The sequence below is a fragment of the Danio rerio genome, chromosome 4 (assembly GCF_052040795.2).
Source record: "Danio rerio strain M-AB ecotype USA chromosome 4, GRCz13ab, whole genome shotgun sequence".
NCBI classification, from domain to species: Eukaryota; Metazoa; Chordata; class Actinopteri; order Cypriniformes; family Danionidae; genus Danio; species Danio rerio.
In genome coordinates this window covers 23,827,236-23,845,806 of record NC_141024.2, presented here as the reverse complement: position 1 = coordinate 23,845,806, position 18,571 = coordinate 23,827,236, and the positions used below count along the sequence as shown (strand labels likewise).

At 37.1% G+C, this 18,571-nt stretch overlaps 1 protein-coding gene and 1 long non-coding RNA gene across 6 annotated transcripts in view; one reads left to right on the top strand and one right to left on the bottom strand.

Moving 5' to 3' along the window:
* The window catches only part of trhde.1 (thyrotropin releasing hormone degrading enzyme, tandem duplicate 1), a 202,266-nt gene that overhangs the window by 132,507 nt on the left and 51,188 nt on the right, over positions 1 to 18,571 (bottom strand). The window lies entirely within an intron of this gene.
* Positions 6,660 to 10,074, top strand: LOC141381632 (uncharacterized). Its single transcript, XR_015483205.1, has 2 exons — positions 6,660 to 7,286; positions 7,373 to 10,074. It is a non-coding gene; the product is annotated as an uncharacterized LOC141381632 (long non-coding RNA).

Here is an 18,571-nt window from a genome sequence, read left to right as displayed (position 1 = left end):
TTCACTTTGCATGTAGAAGTTGCTTCAGAGCATATGGCTGGGGGGAGCTTCTGTTCTGAAACACACATAGTGTTCATATGTTTGTTTGTGTGTGTGTGTTGAAATCATAAGTACAGAAGACCCTCTTTTCTCCTCAACAAAGTTTTCCTCCATTTCCTGACACTGTCTGATGGTGAACTTAAACTGTCACTCTTACTTTCTTGTGTCAAAGATAAAGAAAAGTGCAAACACTTTCCTTACTTTGAAATGCTCCTATATATTTCCTTTATCTCTTTCCTTCTCTCTTTAAAACTGAAAACAAGGAAGTGTGGGGAAATTATCAGTAGATTGATGTGTTTTAGTTGTACATGAGTGGTTGAATGTGAGTTCATCTAATTATGTAGTGATATCCTTCAGTCTAATATCCAGTGTTGATCTGTATTCTTCTGCAGATCTTCAGTCTCAACGGAAGCAGTGATTTTTCCTCTGTCTATAATAATTCAGATGGTCAATTTGTGAGCTTTTTTTTCTGTTTCATTTCCCGTCAATCAGAAATGTCACATTGTTAAAAATAGAATGAAAGGAAAAATTCAGCAGAGACACTTTTCTTGACAGACGCTGCCAAACTGACACATTCAGCAAAAGCTGAGAGTCAAAGCAAAAACTGCACTAAACTGTATTCGAACTGCATGTAAACTCAGCAGCATCCCAGTTTAATCAAAAAGTTATTGAGTACAGAATTTTAAGATATTCCAGCTGGTAGAAATTATTAAACATATAGACACCTCTTGTATAAATTTCAACAATATAGGTAACGCAAAAACTACAACGAACATAGAGCACTTGTCACAGTTATCAAGTTGAGTGCTCACCGGACACACTAAAAGACACTCTACACTTCACATTTGCCACTGAACTGAACTACATACCCCAACATGCCCTGCAGTCACACACCAGTTTCAGGTCATGACTGACTACATGGACTCTATACTCACACACACAACCTGGTAGTGAGCATAACTAAGCAAAGTTTTACTGTTTATGTTTGTTTTGCTGCCACAACCCTTTCGCTTGATACTACGACTACTGTTTTAGATTTTCTATGTGCTACTGTCTGCCCCTGTACTTAACCGTGCTTGTCTAATTACTCTTAATAAAAGCTGCATTTGGATCTGACACCTATCATAACCTTACTATTGTGTTGTCTAGTGCATCATTTCTCAATCCTGGTTCTTGCACCCAACCGATCTGCATATTTCACAAGTGTCTCTTATTTCACAGATCTGATTTATACAACCAGCTAATTAGAAGAGCTCCATGCATAAACTGTTACTGTATCTGATACCGCCCACTATCCCCTTCATTCACTATAACCTACATCAGTCCACTAATATACAGTAGTCCACTTGAAGGAGTAAATGAAAATGAGTGAGTGAAATTGAGTGCTGAGTTTACCAGAAGCAATACAATGTATTGTGGTGGCTATTATGTATACAAACCTTACTTTAATAAAATAATTATTTTATTGTGATACTTTCACAGGTAGGATTCAGGTAAATGGCTGCCATCTCGCAATCAGACACATGAAACTCATTCAGTGTGCATTTTTGGGTATTTTCTAGCTGTTAAATGTGCATGGGTTGTACACGCATTATCGGAGTGCATTGTGTGATTGATTGTAGTGCTCTTCATGATATCCACAATGGTTTTGGACACCACTAGGAATGGCTACTCCTTCAAAAAGTGCACTATTAAGGGTATAGGGGCATTTTCGGATATGCAGTGTACGTTTTCCCTAGTCCCTTCTCCTTCATTGTACTCTACCTGAACCATTAAAGCTTTATTTAATGTTCATTCACAGATTTACACAACATCTTTGCCTGAAGCACCTTATGATATACAAAAATATAACATACACTAAATGCCATATGAATTATATATGATTATACGCTCTCTTTAAACTGGCAAAATATCCTGCACATCCACTTGTTATCGAATTAGAACAAATGACTGACGTAAAACAAGAAACATAAAAAATGTGCAACACAGTAGAGCATGAGGCCCGGGATTGAGAAACACTGGTGTCTATCCAAATATAATTCTGCATAGCAATGAGTTCCCATGTTGAGAGTCAAAACATTTAAAGATAAACTATGGTGACACTTTATTTTGATGGTCCATTTGAGTATTAGTAGACTTTCTAATTAATATCTGTTGATACTGCTCCTGATACTGATGGATGAATGGATGGATGGATGGATAGACAAGTGTATTATTAATCTATTAGTAAATCATGCAATCCACCATCAATTTAAAATAATTGAAATCATACTGCAAATTGCCATTGGAAATTCAATTTGTACAGAGAGCCAGCAGTGTATTAACGGTTTAAAAAAAATCACAATATAGTGTTTTTATTCACATCAGAAGCAGAGGATCTGCAAGTAAAGACAGATATTGTGTTTGTGTGTCCGAGATGTGCTGTAGTGGTTTTATATATCTGTTGGACAAGAAAGTGGGCCAAACTACATTGAAATCTTAGTCTACAGTCAAGCATAAGAGCACAACACTGCAGTTTAAATTATTCATAACAAAAAAAAAGACAGATTTAATCTAATATAGTGCAAATATTCACATTTAAACCACTATATATATGAATATATTTATGATGCATATACACTTACATTTACTAATTTAGCAGATGCTTTTATCCAAAGCAACTTACAAGTGTGGATTAAAGAAGCACTTCAAATCATCAGTGAGTAGCAGTATATACATAAATACTATGGCAATATTCTATGGATATCTTTCTTTTGCTAAATGTTTCATTTTGTTGAATGGCAATTTACTAACAATAATCTATCAATTAAAAGCCAGAATGACAAGAAAGGACACTGTTGGTTGACAAAAAAGGCCCATTACTGGGAAATTTAAAGCAAGATTCAAAGAAGGACGACTTAAGCTGTTTTTTGTCCAGCTCTTCTAATAATGTTTTTGGGCAAATTTCTAATGGCGAGTTTCAGGCTTTGGTGCCTTTGTTCTGTTTTGTTGGATGACACTCAAAAGCATATGAAAAGAAATGGCCAGCAATAGATAAAGCCTGAAACACAAACACACTATAAGGGGGAATAAGGGCTTCGGCTAAGCAGAGTCTTCAGAATTGTATTCGTTTTGAAGGCAAGTAAAGAAAAAGTTTCAGAGGTGGACGCAAGTGCAGTAATGTTCTCAGCGTTTTCTCTTTGAGCTGCTCTGAGAACTTTCACACACACACAAACCCCCAACATTTTTACACCAAATCTAGACACAAACACACACACTGAGGAACATTAGAGTTATACTCTCCAATGTTCCTGAAACAGAACAAATGCTTGGTAAACAAACCAACCAATCAATATCCTCTATTTATGACACATTCTTTTATTTTTCTTGTATCCTCGCGCTCAAAACTGCAATCTGTCTTTTGTTTACAGCGTTCACTCGGCAGACGCTTCAGACGGTCGATGGTATTGGCAGATGCTCTAATTTGTTCGCGCGGGTCGAGCGAGAGGCGTTTCAGACGTGAATAAACACCTTATTTTTGAATTCTTCAATCTGATGAGTGGCATTAGGATAAAGACGCATTCAAGCACATTCACGGAGTTTATGTAATGTGTCTATTAAACAGCTGTTGTTCTCATTGGATCTGTGTCTCTGTGGGTTAATTCACTATCTTTGGCTGAATCTGAAAGCACTGTTTACAGCGGGAAATTCACTCCAGGTCCGTTGCGCCTCAGTGCTAAATGAGCTTCTCCGTGGCCTAAAACACAAGCACATTCATTTGGACAGAGACAACACAGTCAGCTGTGAAAGTGATGTGAATATTAATCAGCCGTCGTCTTTATCAGTCACACGTGCTGCTCCCAGATCAGTTGCTTTGGCTGGGCGAGCTGGAAATGGAAATAGGGAACTGGGGTTTGTTTCACGGAGAGCTTCTCACAGCTTGAATTGTGTATCTGTGAATCCTGGATGATGGTTGGCTTGAATCTGATTCATATGGGTGTCTCTGATTGGTCGCTTCTCTGTGAGCGCCATGGAAACCCTGATGACTCTTTGATCCAGACGGATCTGGGCTAATTGACCGAGATGTGAGCAGGATTTGGTGGCTACCTGCTGCTCACACACTGTGCATGCCGCAGATTTGTCTAAGCCTCTTTTACATTCCTTTGCAAATGCACATAGAGGCCTAAAATAGCCTGTTTATTACACTAGTTTGTGTAATTTTAACAAATCATACTAGTTTTCTACTGATGTGATACTGAGTATTCAGTATAAGTGGGACATATTTTTTATAGTAGAGCTTTTGGACATTGGAAATCAGTTAATACTCTATGCCTTGTGTGAAAGTGTGTGATTGTGGATTATGCTTAAAACAGAAAACGCAGTCAATATGTTGATTCTTATCAGACTTCAGAAACCTTTTTAAATAGTGACATGGGTGGCCATAACATGAACTGAAGCCAGCATTTTAAGTATGGCTCACACTATGCTATTTCTAATAATCCTTTTATAATGTAGCTTGTCTGACTGTGTGAACATGATCCACATGTCACACTGTAAGACCTCCAACACAGGCTCATTCTGAAAACGTACCCCTATATACATTTCTGAAGATCGCAAATTATGTAACCAGAGGTACATATGGCTGCACTTCGTTCTGTTTTGTGCTTACTAGCTGCCCACTTACTTCTGTATAGAAGGCTTTTCCGCTGTTACCAGTTTGTCCAGTGGCACACGTTTCATACAGTAGAGTATTTCAAGCAGTGCATATTAAATATATACATGATCATTTGAATCTACAGGTATATGAAGTGAAGTATTCCATTTGTGTCTCTTTTGTGAGATGGAGGTATTTTGATCCACGTATCTCTCTGTGTCTGAGACGATGTACAATGTTGATTGGATCAAGAAGCTGTTTTGTAAGTTCTGGGCACTTAACACCTTTGTCTTTTAGATAAACAGAAGACAGGTGGTCTTTGTCTCAATTGCCACTTTCTGATAAGCTTCAAAAGGGCCAGAGATTAGTGTTAACTCTGCAGCATTTGTTTATATTGGAAATTAATTTTCACAAGTCCCTGGCTTTACCGCTGATCACTACAAATGGGACTCACTAGAGAACTTTGAGATCTCTAAAAGCGTACATAGCAGCCTCTGGAGAACACGAAAACTTCAAAAAACATACCTCCTGGGAGGTATATAGGAGTACGTATTCAGAATGAGCCTGGGTTGAAGACCTCAGTTGTCATGATTGAACAAGAATCAAAGACACACCAAATACAACACACGCAAGTCTCATCTGAAGTTTGACATCGACAATCCATGACACACTCAGTAAACCCACATTCTGAAATGATACCCAAATAAAACAAACAAACTGTAGCATTACTTTTACTCATAACAAGCCATGACAATAAAACAGGGGGAAAATGTTAAAACATTTCTCAGATTCAGTGGTTAAAACCAATGATAAAAAGAGATTTTATCCAAGCATTATTTTAGAATTTCTAAAATATGTCTTAGATCAACAAATTGTGGCCAAAATCACAGGGTGAGCCTTTCTTTACACTTATTTTTGTTTGTTATTTAATTATAAGTAAAAAGAAGGCCTGGTAAATGTATTATCCACATATAATATAAATATAAACATAATATAGAGATATCTTAATAATGCACATCCACACTACTGTCACTAAGTATGACATTTAGTTTGATATGTTAATATGTGCTATGCTTTTTCCTCTTGATAACACAATAAAATATCTGGTTATATAGATATGCTCAAGCACAAGCTCAGAATATCACTGGCATTATGACAACAGGTAGCAGTCATTAAAACTATATTTTTGAAAGTTTCATTTAATTAATTTATTTTTTTTTTAGAGAATTTGAGAGTGTATATATATTTGGCTATGTGAGACTACAGTTTGAGTGAATCCCTTTTCTTTGCATAGCACATTGATAACAGCTGTTTCTGCATTATTCTGAACATTATAGGCACTTATTTCATGCTTGACAGAGGAGAGGCTCTCTGGAGTGTGAGTGTAAATGTCACACCTTTGATTTTCCTAGCAAATCCGTTGCAATTCATTCACAATAAAAATTATTCCATAGACAAGAAGACTGTTGCTCAGACTTTGGCAATAAAAAATTATTCAAAAAAAGTCCCTTTAAAGTCTTAAACAAGTAGTAATCTGTCATATTTTACTCACTCTTTGTCAGTGTCTTGTATGTGTAATGTTTCTCTGTTTGTGCTGTGCTTGTTCATAGCTCTGTCTTTGTTGATGTTGTGCATGTGTTCCTTTTGTCCTGCCCCCTTTGCAGTCCTTATCTAGTTGTCGCTTGCTTGATTGTGTTCACCTGATCCTTGTGTGCTCTGCTGTATTTTTATTGTGCTCCTTTCCCCACTTGTGTTAACTGTCTTTGCTTATGCCTGTGAGTTTTATTAGTTTGCAACTATAACATGATTCATCATTTAGTTTGCATCATTAGTTTGCATTTGTGTCTTGAAACACATTCTACTTTTTCTTTGTTCATGCATTTGGCTTCAGGTGAAGGTTCAGTCTTTGTTTCGGATGTCCTATTGTGACTTATTTTTATGTCTGTTTTTTTTTTTTTTTTTCTTTTGACTATCAAACTTCTTCTTTGTTTACTCTATTTAACGTAATTTATTTTGCTTCATTTTTCATTTAATATTTCTTAGAATTCCTGTGATCTACAATTTCTTTTTTGCTTTAAGCTCCAGTTACATATGTATTTTCTTCATTGTGAGTTCTTTCAGCCATAGTTTTGACTGGTTTCTATTTTTGCCAGCGTTTGTCTTACAGTAACTGTTATCCTGTCTTAGGTTTTATCTTATGTGTCTCCTGTTAGAGCAGTTCAGCAGACTTGCTTCAGCAGTTACACCTTCAAGTGCCAAGTGTCTGGTTCCTTGAGTCTCTCCCTATAGTCTCCATTGTTGCCATAGCATTTGATTTTTCACTTCCAGAACCCTGACAGCTTTTTTTCCCTTTATACTTTGAAGAATTGTGGTCGCTAAAACTTTGAAAAGTTCCAATAGCATGTAACAAATTTTGAACAAAATGATGCTTAATATGTGTATTAACAAAGACTGAAGTATACACAAGCCCAGCTTTCTAGTACAGGAGCCAATCAGTAATCGCTATCGACTAACAAATCTCAGAGGAAGGAGATTTCGATCAGCTGTGCAAATTTTGTGTGATTAGAACATTTAGAAATAAAACTAAAGACACCATAGTTGCTTTATTTTATTGGTGATTCCTATTATGAAATTTAATTATAAGCCTGGCAAGCAATTTTGGAGAATTTGATGTTTCCCTATTCAAACATAATGCCCAAGCATACTGTCCGAGAGGCGTTTTAAAGATAGCCACCAAGTGAAATGACTTGCCTTAAAGGGACTTATTATTATTATTGGTATTAATATATATGGTATTTCATATGGTATTAGCTTGCATGATAAAATAGTGTTCAATTTGCATGATCTAAGCTAAAATTTAAACTAAAAAAGGAAAAAATAAGAATAAAAAAAGTTGTGAAACATTCTATTTCTAAATTTTCCCTGGAGTAGTGTGTGTGCGTCTGTGACATATGGGAGTTTTTGCTAAATCAAAATGTCTCTATTAGATATTTGAAGGTTAACAGGCACACAAATACCATATGGTCAAAAAAAAAAAAAAAGAACAGAACAGAACAGACATCTTGTAAAAAATCTGCCACATTGCACAAAAGAAACTCTGGAAAACTAAATGATGGATATTTTTGGTCTTTGGGTGAACTATTGCTTCAACACCATTCTTTCACTCCTTGCAAACCCTGATACTTCCTTAAGGAAATGCAAATGTAGATGAATTCATTGCTGCTTGTCTCCGCAGAAATTGCCTTTGGCCAGTTGCTCACATTCTTCACATCCCTTGAAACCACTGCGGGAGACTGACACAATTCTCATTCTCAACATGCTACATTTCAGTGGTAAAACAAAAAAAGAGAGAGAAAGTCAGAGTATAAAGTAAAGCACAGCACCTTCCATTTTTGGGATCTTTTCTTCCTGAGTGCTAATGCTAGCATTAAGAGATATTCTCACTGATGATGCAAACTTACCACTCTTCAAACCATAAAAGAAAAATGTCTTATACTGATGCTACAGATACACACACAAAGACAATCTCTATGTCAGCCAGTCTGTGGGTGTGAGACTCTTTTCTGTCTCTTGTTTGGATGTGTCATTCTGTCATCGGCAGAAATCTGTTTGCTTTTAGCAGCACATTTCTAAAGTTCCTCACTGACTTCACATTGACAGGAGGAGGATCAATCCACTGCGGTGCGACAAACCCACCGATGCTTTGACAAAGACAAACTATCACCACCAACCAAACTTCAGCTGTGTCTGTGCAGAGTCACAAAAAATTCAATTATCTGCCTCAATTGTCTACACTTAAACATTAAAAGAGAGCATTCCCTCTTTTTTTTAACATATTGACGAGTTTTAATTAGTCAACAAAAAAGGATTGATGCCATCTGACTAAAGGATTGAAAAAAGTATTCATAAAGCAAGAAAATGATGGATAGATGGATGAATGGATGGCTACACCACAGAGCACCTGTGCTCCCATCATGCTTGAGCACTTTCAGGCCGTGAGGGATTGTGGGTCCAGAAGGCTGCTAGCAATCCGAGAAACAAGTGTGAAATGGAGCAAGAAAGTATGAAAGAAGGAAGCAAAGAAAACACAAAGGACAAAAAGCCAGTGGGTTCAGTGTAAGTCAAGCTGGTTAAATTCAGGCTCTTTGTTAAATATGTATGAGAGTTTTGAGGGAAAGAAGCTGTTTTAGCTGTTTGACTTCTAGAGTGACTTCAATGTCACGGTTCTCACTGAATGACTTTGACATCGACCTGCTCTTTTGTCTGAAACACTGGGAAAAAATCAATTTGCTAGTTCATCTTTATATAAGTGCATGATGCTCTGTTTTGTGTTCTTACTGTACAGTATGTGTGTTTGTGTGTGATGGATTGAGCTTAGAAACTGAGTTGACAGCCTTTAAACTACCCACAAGTTCAGCTACAGTCATGCTGGAGTTTATTGCTGCTCAGTTACCAAATTAAAAACAATCTATTTGTGGAAATCAATAAAATCTAAACAAATTTGTCATGTATTCAATTTACTGGCGATTAAATCTTGTAGTCTATTTAACTTAATCAAAGTAATAGGCATCTTTTTACAGAACTGTGGAGGAAACCTTCACAAACACACAAAAAAGCCTCCTGGTCAGGGACTCAAACCTGCTGTGAGGTGAGTGTGCTAACCACCATCCTGCCCCACTGACATGCTAACTGTGTGAAATAATCGATGACATAATTTCATTCTTTGAGTATGACCATTTTTATATCTGGCCTGTTGGGAGCATTTATTTCCAAATCTGAGGTACTCTCTTCTAGAAATCAGTTTGTTTAGGTATATGAACATGCATGGCAACTGTGCTTGGATCTTAATCCAATACTATGAAAGACAATAGCTGGTGATCGCATTCATTCATTTTCTTTTCAGCTTAGTCACTTTATTAATCTGGGGTCTCCACAGCGGAATGAACTTATCCAGCATATGTTTTACGCAGCGTATGCAACCCATCACTGAAAAACACCTATACACTCTTATTCCCACACATACACTACAAACAATTTTAGCTCACCCAATTCCTGTATTGCATGTCTTTGGACTTGTGGGGGAAACCAGAGCACCCGGAGGAAACTTTACACAGAAACACCAACTGACCCAGCTGCGGCTTGAACCAGCTACCTTCTTGGTGTGAGTTGACAGCACTACCTACTCCGCCACCGAATCGCTGTGATTGCATTCATCAAAATAAATTCCTTTGTGTTTAACACAAGAAGGAAATTCAAACATGTTTGGAAAAAGTGGACGGTGTGTACATGATCTACACGTTTAAGGATTTCTGCAAGAATTATTGATTGATATATGATTCAGCTGAACTGGTAAATCTTTATTCTGACATTGTTTGAGGTAAATTAAACTGATTCACTCAAAACTCAAGACTCACTGTCTTCTACCAACTCACAGATCTATCTAATTTGAGAATATGCTAAGTAATCAAACTAAATAACCATCTAAATCAGGGATCACCAAACTTGCCCCTGGAGGTCTGGTGTCCTTCAGATTGTAGCTCCAACCCTAATCAAACACACCTGAACAAGCTAATCAAGGTCTTACTGGGTATACTTAAAACACACAGGCAGGTGTGTTGCAGCAAGTTGGAGCTAAACCCTGCAGGTCCCTGATCTAAATCATTCTGGATCAGCTAAAGAGAAAAATATTTTTCCATTTAACGCCATTTACCACCATGAGCTGATTTTAATTGAAAAAACAAAAACAAGAAATAGTAGCAACCGGTCAGGTTGGAATTTTATCATTACGTCAGCCAATGCTTGCAGCAACATGAACTCAAGCACTCTCACTCAAGCTTTTCTCCTCCTTTTTCTTCCTATAAAACCTTTCCCAGAACTCAGCTAAAAGTTCTTTGATTAGTTATCAATAAGCTGTAAATGAAAGACAAAATACAGGTTGCAATATTTTTAATATTGTTTAAATAAATAAATAAAATATAATTTAATAGCATTTATAGGCTAAATAAATATAACATATTTTTTTTTATTAAATAGGCTATTTTCTGAAAAATGTCCATGTCCACGTTTATTTCATCAAATTTAACACAAATAAGTCAAATAAGCAGAGATTATGTCTTGGTAATTTAAAGATGACTGAAAATTTTGAATGCATCAACGTGAACTCACAAAATCTGAAGTGAAACCTTCTCATCCTTCTGGTTTGATGGTAAATATTTACAGAAACACTTGAAACAGAGACACAGAGATGAGAGTCATGGCAAGGCTGAGACAGAAGCCTGTTTTCAGCACACGTATTCGACAGTCCCCTGAGTGAAGAGCGCTTTGGAGAGGTCTATTATTGTTGAAGAGGAGCGGAAAACATGAACAACACTTCAGCCACGAAAAAAGTCACATGACACAAATATACAAGAAAGAGAATTTCCACTGAATCAGTAGCCCTGTTTCCAATCACCTACATGTGTGCACATTTTGAAGTATAGCATAAAAGCGTTGGATAAAAAATGCTAAGATGCACATGAGTTTTAAAATGTACATGAAAAACTGAAATATATTGTCTGATTAGAAATAAAATGTGCAAAAGCTGGAAAAAAATTCCAGCATGCTCATTAAAAATGGAATCTGATTTTGCCTTAATAGTTACAGGCTACACTCGTTTAATACTAGTGGCCTATGACTATATGTGCCTGGACTACGCTGTTACATGGTCTAATACTAGCAGCCTATGACTATGTGTGCCTGGGCTACCATATTGAATGGTTTAATACTAGCAGTCTATGACAATGTGTGCCTGAGCTACCCTGTTGAACGGTTTATTACTAGGAGCCTATGATTATGTGTGCCTGGGCTACCTTGTTAAATGATTTAATACTAGCAGCCTATGACTATGTGTGCCTGGGCTACCATACTGAATGGTTTAATACTAGCAGCCTATGACTAGATGTGCCTGAGCTACCCCGTTGAACGGTTTATTACTAGCAGCCTATGATTATGTGTGCCTGGGCTACCCTGTTAAATGATTTAATACTAGCAGCCTATGACTATGTGTGCCTGGGCTACCCTTTTAAATGATTTAATACTAGCAGCCTATGACTATGTGTGCCTGGGCTACCATATTGAATGGTTTAATACTAGCAGCCTATGACTATATGTGCCTGAGCTACCCTGTTGAACGGTTTATTACTAGCAGCCTATGATTATGTGTGCCTGGGCTACCCTGTTAAATGATTTAATACTAGCAGCCTATGACTATGTGTGCCTGGGTTATCCTGTTAAATGATTTATTACTAGCAGCCTATGGCTATGTGTGCCTGGGCTACCCTGTTAAATGGTCTAATACTAGCAGCCTATGACTATAAGTGCCTCGGCTACCCTGTGGAATGTTTTAACATTGGTAGCCTGTGATTATGTGTGCCTGGGCTACCATGTTAAATAGTTTATTATTAGCAGCTTATGACTTTGTTAGCTTGGGCTACCCTGCTAAATGGTTTAATACTAGCAGCCTATGAATATAGCTGCGTCCCAAATGGCACACTATACACTATGCACTCATGCACTATGTACTTATGCACTTACATACTCAACAGGAAAGTATATGTATGTAGTGTTGTCCCAAATGGCACACTAATGTGTTTTTACTAAGCGGAAATTCAAACCGTCTCCCTGATGACGTTTGACGGTTGCCAAATCATTGAAATAAATGACCAAACTATCAAATAAAACCTGCCGTGAGTATTGCCGCATTCACCATCGGGAGGCGCTATAATCACTCTCGTAGGAGAATTTTGCTTTCACCATCCAAAATAAATAAAGTTATTCAACATGTGCGTCCGATAGCTCCGCCCCTTCCGCTACGTAAGCAAACCTGCGGTCGTTGAGTGCGTGAAGTGTCCATCATTCCACACTTCATTTTAGCGGCTGAATGAGTGCATCATCCGGGTAATTGAAGTGCTCTTATTATTTTTAGTGTTTTCAGTGTGAACACACTACTTACACTATTTATACTACAAAATGGCGTAGAATAGTGCATAAGTATGCGATTTGGGACGCAGCTTATGTTTGCCTGGGCTACTCTGTGGAATGTTTATCATTGGTAGCCTATGATTATGAGTGCCTGGGCTACCATGTCAAATGGTTTAAATGTAATTTGACTATGTGATTGGACAACTAGTCTAACTGGTAAACTGATCTAATTTTAGGCCAACTCAAATTTGTTTTTAAATGTTTTGCAAAGACCTGAGTGAAAGTCCATTCTCAAATATATGAGAGGGTCTTGAGGAATTAGGGAATGATAGACCCGTCCAGGAGACCCATCAAAAAGTGAGGGTAAACACAGTAATGTAGGCACAACTGATACTTTGGAGAGCTAAAAATGAGCTAAAGTGGTTTATTGGCTTGCAGGAAGTGTCATTTTTAATATTCAAATATAATACTAGATTCTCAGGATGTTACAATTTGCATTCTCTTGGACTCATGGGGTGAAAATTTTTGCAAAAAAAGTACATTTGCAACTTTGGATGGAAACTAGCTAGTGTCTTTTTCTTTAAGTAAGGGCAAGGGACATGTCTAAACATGCTGAACCAGAGTGTTTATGTGCATACACCACAGTGGGGCTGCCAAAAGCCACAGGAGCGAGACAGAGATGTGACCCCTGAAGACCCATGGAGACCCTCAGCAGCCCAGAGTCTGAAAGCTGACAAACTCCAGCAAACTCTGTGCTGTGTAGCTCAACAGCCGCTCTCCTTTGAGAACACAGGCCAGGTCACATCACTCGCAAACACAAGAGGACTTCACTTGAAGATGAAAACAGAAAAAAAAAAACTGATTCAGACTAAGAAGAGAGGGAAGAGGAACACTTGAAAAAGAAAGGACAAGAGGGCTTGAGAGAAACATGCAAATGAAGAGACGAGGACATGGGGAAAGAAGTGAGACAGGGAAACATATGGACAAGCGTCTTCCAGATGGTGAAGACATGCAGTGATGAAGAAAGAAGTCAGTTTGACCTGCTCACAAGTGTGTGTTTCCAGAATAATCAGGCTCTTGGGAGAAGTGAAATGCACCGTTTAATAAAACACTAATGAAGTACTAATGAAACACCTCTTATACAGGTATAATGGGTGTTACCTCAGTTTCTAGCATTTTTGTTGTTTTTGACTTTTACTTTATTTGGTTATTATTATAATTAATCTGTTAGATTATAATATGTTGTTATCCTTTTATCTGTCTTCATTTGTTTTTCAAATAACATGTATTTATAGATTTAATTGTTCTACTGTTGTCCTAATCCCATGTGTTAAACTACAAAACATCATTATAAAAAAAGATATATTATTGCATGTTGAAAAATATGAGATCTTGAATAAATACATTTATTAATTTAGTATGTGTTATTGAAGAACTTGGGATGAAATATGAAATGCAATTTTTTAAGGAAACATACAAAAATCAAGGTAAATATCATTTCTGAGAAGAACATATTTACATGTTGTAATCAAATGAGCAGTTATTTTGAGTTATTACATAAAATGTTAGCCCTAAAATTAGCTCTAGCTTTAACAAGACAAGGAAATTTCATATCAAATATGTAATGTCACAGGTTAGAGTACTACTAAACCAGGGGTGCTCAACCCTGTTCCTGGAGATCTACCTTCCTGCAGATTCCAGTTGCAACCCATATCAAATACTTATCACGTGGTGTTTAGGTCCTAATTAATTGGTTTAGGTGTGTTTGATATGGGTAGCAACTGAAATCTGAGGGAAGGTAGATCTCCAGGAACAGGATTGAGCACCCCTGTACTAAACGATCATAATTTTGGAAAGCCATATGACATTTCATACTACATTGAGGACATGCCATTTTCATTTATTCATTTATTTTCGTTTTGGCTAAGTCCTTCTATTAATCTGGGGTCACCACAGCAGAATGAACCGACCAACTTATTCCGCATATGTTTTTTATGCAGCGGATGCCCTTCCAGCTACAACCCATCACTGGGAAACATCCATACACGCTCATTCACACACACACTCCAACACCACTGCAAATTTTAGAATACCCAATTCACCAATACCACGTCTTTGGACTTGCCAAAACGAGTGTTTGCCTGTTCATCACGTAATAGTGTGACTAAACTCCACCCATTAATTTACAGGGAAGTTTGACAAATGCAGGTCAACAAAACACAAGTTGAGTATATATTTTCAGAAAGACAGAAACTAATACTGTGTTGACTGGATCAGATGGTAATGTGTGAATAATATTTTTATTATACACTACAGTCAAACATTTTCCCTGCTGCTTTGGCTGTTATTGCAAATCATTAGACGTTTTTTGTCAAATCTGTTAGCCACTCATACCAGCATTTACTTATGATACATAATGATTTAAAATATAGTGTGATATATAAAAAAGTAAAATATCTGGATAACATTATTAGTGTATCTCAGAGAATAGTACAAAATAAAAGTCTGTTTTTGACCTCTTTAAACCTTTAAGATAGTCGCCACAACAACTCAGATTTTTAATGTACTAATAATAACACATCTTATTTGCAAAAATTCAAAAGCTTTCTATTAATAAATATTGCTGCTAATTGACATGTCAAGATTGAATTTTCAGGAAAAAGGTCAGCGAGGACGCAGACAGAGAAACTGAGACAGTAAAATTAACATAAAACTAGCTACTAACTCCAAGAATAATGTCGCACAGGGTCTGACATTGTCCAGTGTCAATTTATAAGAAGGACAGAAAAAAAGAGGGACGCGGCAGATATAAAGCGCTGTTAGAAAGAATTATAAAGCTCTGCACTTAATGTGATCTCCGAGTGGACGATAACAGGGATATTTGTAGCCCAAGGCAACAGTCAAGCTAAGCAAATATGAAATGGTTAATTACAGCTCAAGCAAAGACCCTGAAGGAGAACGAGCCACACAACAACAAACTGCAGAGGTCAAGTGTTATTTGGGTTAATCTCAGAGAATCTTCATCTCTTAATGATGATCTTCATAGGAAATGAAGCACTTTATGAGTGTTTAATACTGGAGCCACTTTTACATCTGAGATTTAATCTCAACCGGCAATGATGAAACAATATTAAAGATGATTATTTAGACAAAAACTATTTGAGAAACCATTTCCACACTCAATTATTATTCCTTTCAGACACTTTCTGTTTGTGTATTCATAGAATTGAAGCCAATGATAAGATTCAAACTCAATTTCTGCTTCATTAGACTAAATAATTGTAATCGTACAATGACTGATTTGGAAGATAAACAGAAAGAATGACAAGTAAAGAGACTAATATTACTCTATTTGAAAGCATGTTGAGCTTCTCAACCCCCTTCAGTATGTTATTTTCCACCCTCACACACTCGTAACTGAATTGTCAGTTTAGTTTGTGCTTTGAACTGCAGAAGTGTTCAATTACGTCTATATTTATCACAGTTTCTGAGGTATTTTTGAGCTGTTATAAAATCACAACTCTTCATGAACTCAGTTCATACAGCAACACACCAGTTTATTTTCACTCCCAGCAGTGCAGTGACTTTAATAACACACGACACGTGAAATTATTAATGCAATTAGTCTCAAATATAACCAGCCTCATTATTTGCTTCAACTTACTGAGCGATTCAATTACTTGCTGCGGTGCTTTCAACAAATAAGTGTTGACGCTTCTGACCTTAAGTGTAAAAACATCAGCAGAACAATTTGAGCTCGATGGGTTTCAGACACTTGCAGATCATCCTGCGGTGTCAATATTGTGAAGACCATCCTATAATAATTGACTTCTGGCTTGAGATTCTGTCCATTATTAAGCTCAGATTTTTCATTTTACGCTCAGATTGGTTGTGATTGTTTCTTGATGAGTGAAATCAATGAGCTGTTTGGTGTATAAATTGCAAAACACAAGCTAAAGAGCATATTAATTATAGACTGTTAAGAGTTTAATGTATCACCATGACATATTTTCATCCCGGGTTTTCATGCTACTTTTTGGGGAAAAAAAAAACTTTTCAAGGACCTTTTAATGTCAAAGATTTTCAAATCTCAGGCTCCTCATCAAATGTAAATTTATTTGACAGCAAGATGGAAATAAAGGTAGAGTTATTACGCTGTCTTCTACATAACATTTGTGTATTTTGTTCATGGGAATTTTAGCAGTCAGTACTCACTGAAGAGAAGGAAGTGTTTCTTGGAACCTGAGAATAAACATAAGAAGCTTTTTAGAAGCTTGAATTACACAATATTTTATTGGCAACAACAGGAGGTTATATTAGGAACATTTTTGATTATAGCCTTTTTAGAAGTATTAATTTCATTGGAAGTATTCAAAACAATCCTTTGTACAGTAAGAGCTGGCAATCTAAATTTCCTTCCAAGTTTGAAACAACCCAGCATTTACTGAGAATGCTATAATAGACATATTATTTCCTATAAATAATTGTACTTTTATAGTTATAAAACTACAAATATTAATGTGAAATCTTAACTTTCAATTTTACTATCCCTTACCATCTATTGATACATTTTCAAAATTAATTTAAATAATAAATGCCAAAAACTTTAAGTGTTGCAGCCTATTAGGATATTAATATGTCAATTGTGGGATTAAGCAAAAAACTGCTGAAATATCATACATAATATACCGAATCATACTGCTTGCTGATTGGCCAGTTTAATCCAACCTAACAGATAATCAGACGCATGAATTCCCCTTTTAATCCTCCTCTCAGGTGCTTGTTAACACGTCAAAGCATTTCACTCAATCAAAGTTTAATCTGAGAGGTCACACTTTTATATTTCAGCAGTTAAGTTTGCTGGAGCTCGTCTCATCACTCCTGCTCTCTTTAGAGGATGAGGAGTGTGTGTGTGTTTGCTGTCTCGTGTTTCGTCAGGGTTCAGTGTGTGTGAGATGTGCTTTTTATAGCAGAGTGTTATAGATTTGGCTGCTGTAGCCGCAGGCCGGCAGATCTGCTCTGTGATTGGTCAAGTTCTTTGGTCGGCTGGCCGTTTGCCCTCTCCGGGTCGAGACAATTAAAAGCATAAAGACAATGTTCCTAGCTCACTGGAGCAGAGCTCTTTCACCTCGTCCACCCCTCGCTCCACACACTCCTGCTCTTTCCCCTCCGTCATTCATCATCTGCACTGCTCACTCCCTGCGTGTATGTGTCTCTTCAACTCTGTTACATCATCACCATCATCATCATCGTCGTCATCATCACAGCAGCTGCAGATGTGGCCAAACTGACTGACTGATGCTGATGAGTGAATAAAGCTTATCGATTCTGATCCTATGAACACACACAAACAAGACACAACAAACAAAAGTTTGCACACTCATGCAACACATGGGCACAAGCACACACACTCACGATCACGACACTCATATACACACTCTGCTGACTCATGCATAACCATGTACAAACATGCACACACACACATTGCTCAAACGTATGTTTAAACACTAAATAAACATTCTTAATTACATATGAACAGCTTTTTTAACTTGCAAAACACACACACACACACACACACACACACACACACACATCTTTATAAGGCCATCACATAGATGTAATGGTGTTTATACTGTGCATAATGTATAGTCTATCCTCCTACCTAAAATAACAAACTCATACAGGAAACTATCTGCTGTTTAACATTTTCAGAATACTGCATTGTGTATGCATTGTGTCTGAGCTTTTTTCTGATGGTGACCAAATAAAAAGTCCTCACAAGGTCCAAATTCACTTACTTGTGTTGCTAAACATGTGAAGACACACTTAAGGGGTCCCCACAATAAAAGTAATACAGGGTATACATACTGTACATGCGCACACACACACACACAGTCATGCTCGAGGCTGATTAGAGGAACCCAACTTCAGGCCAGCTCT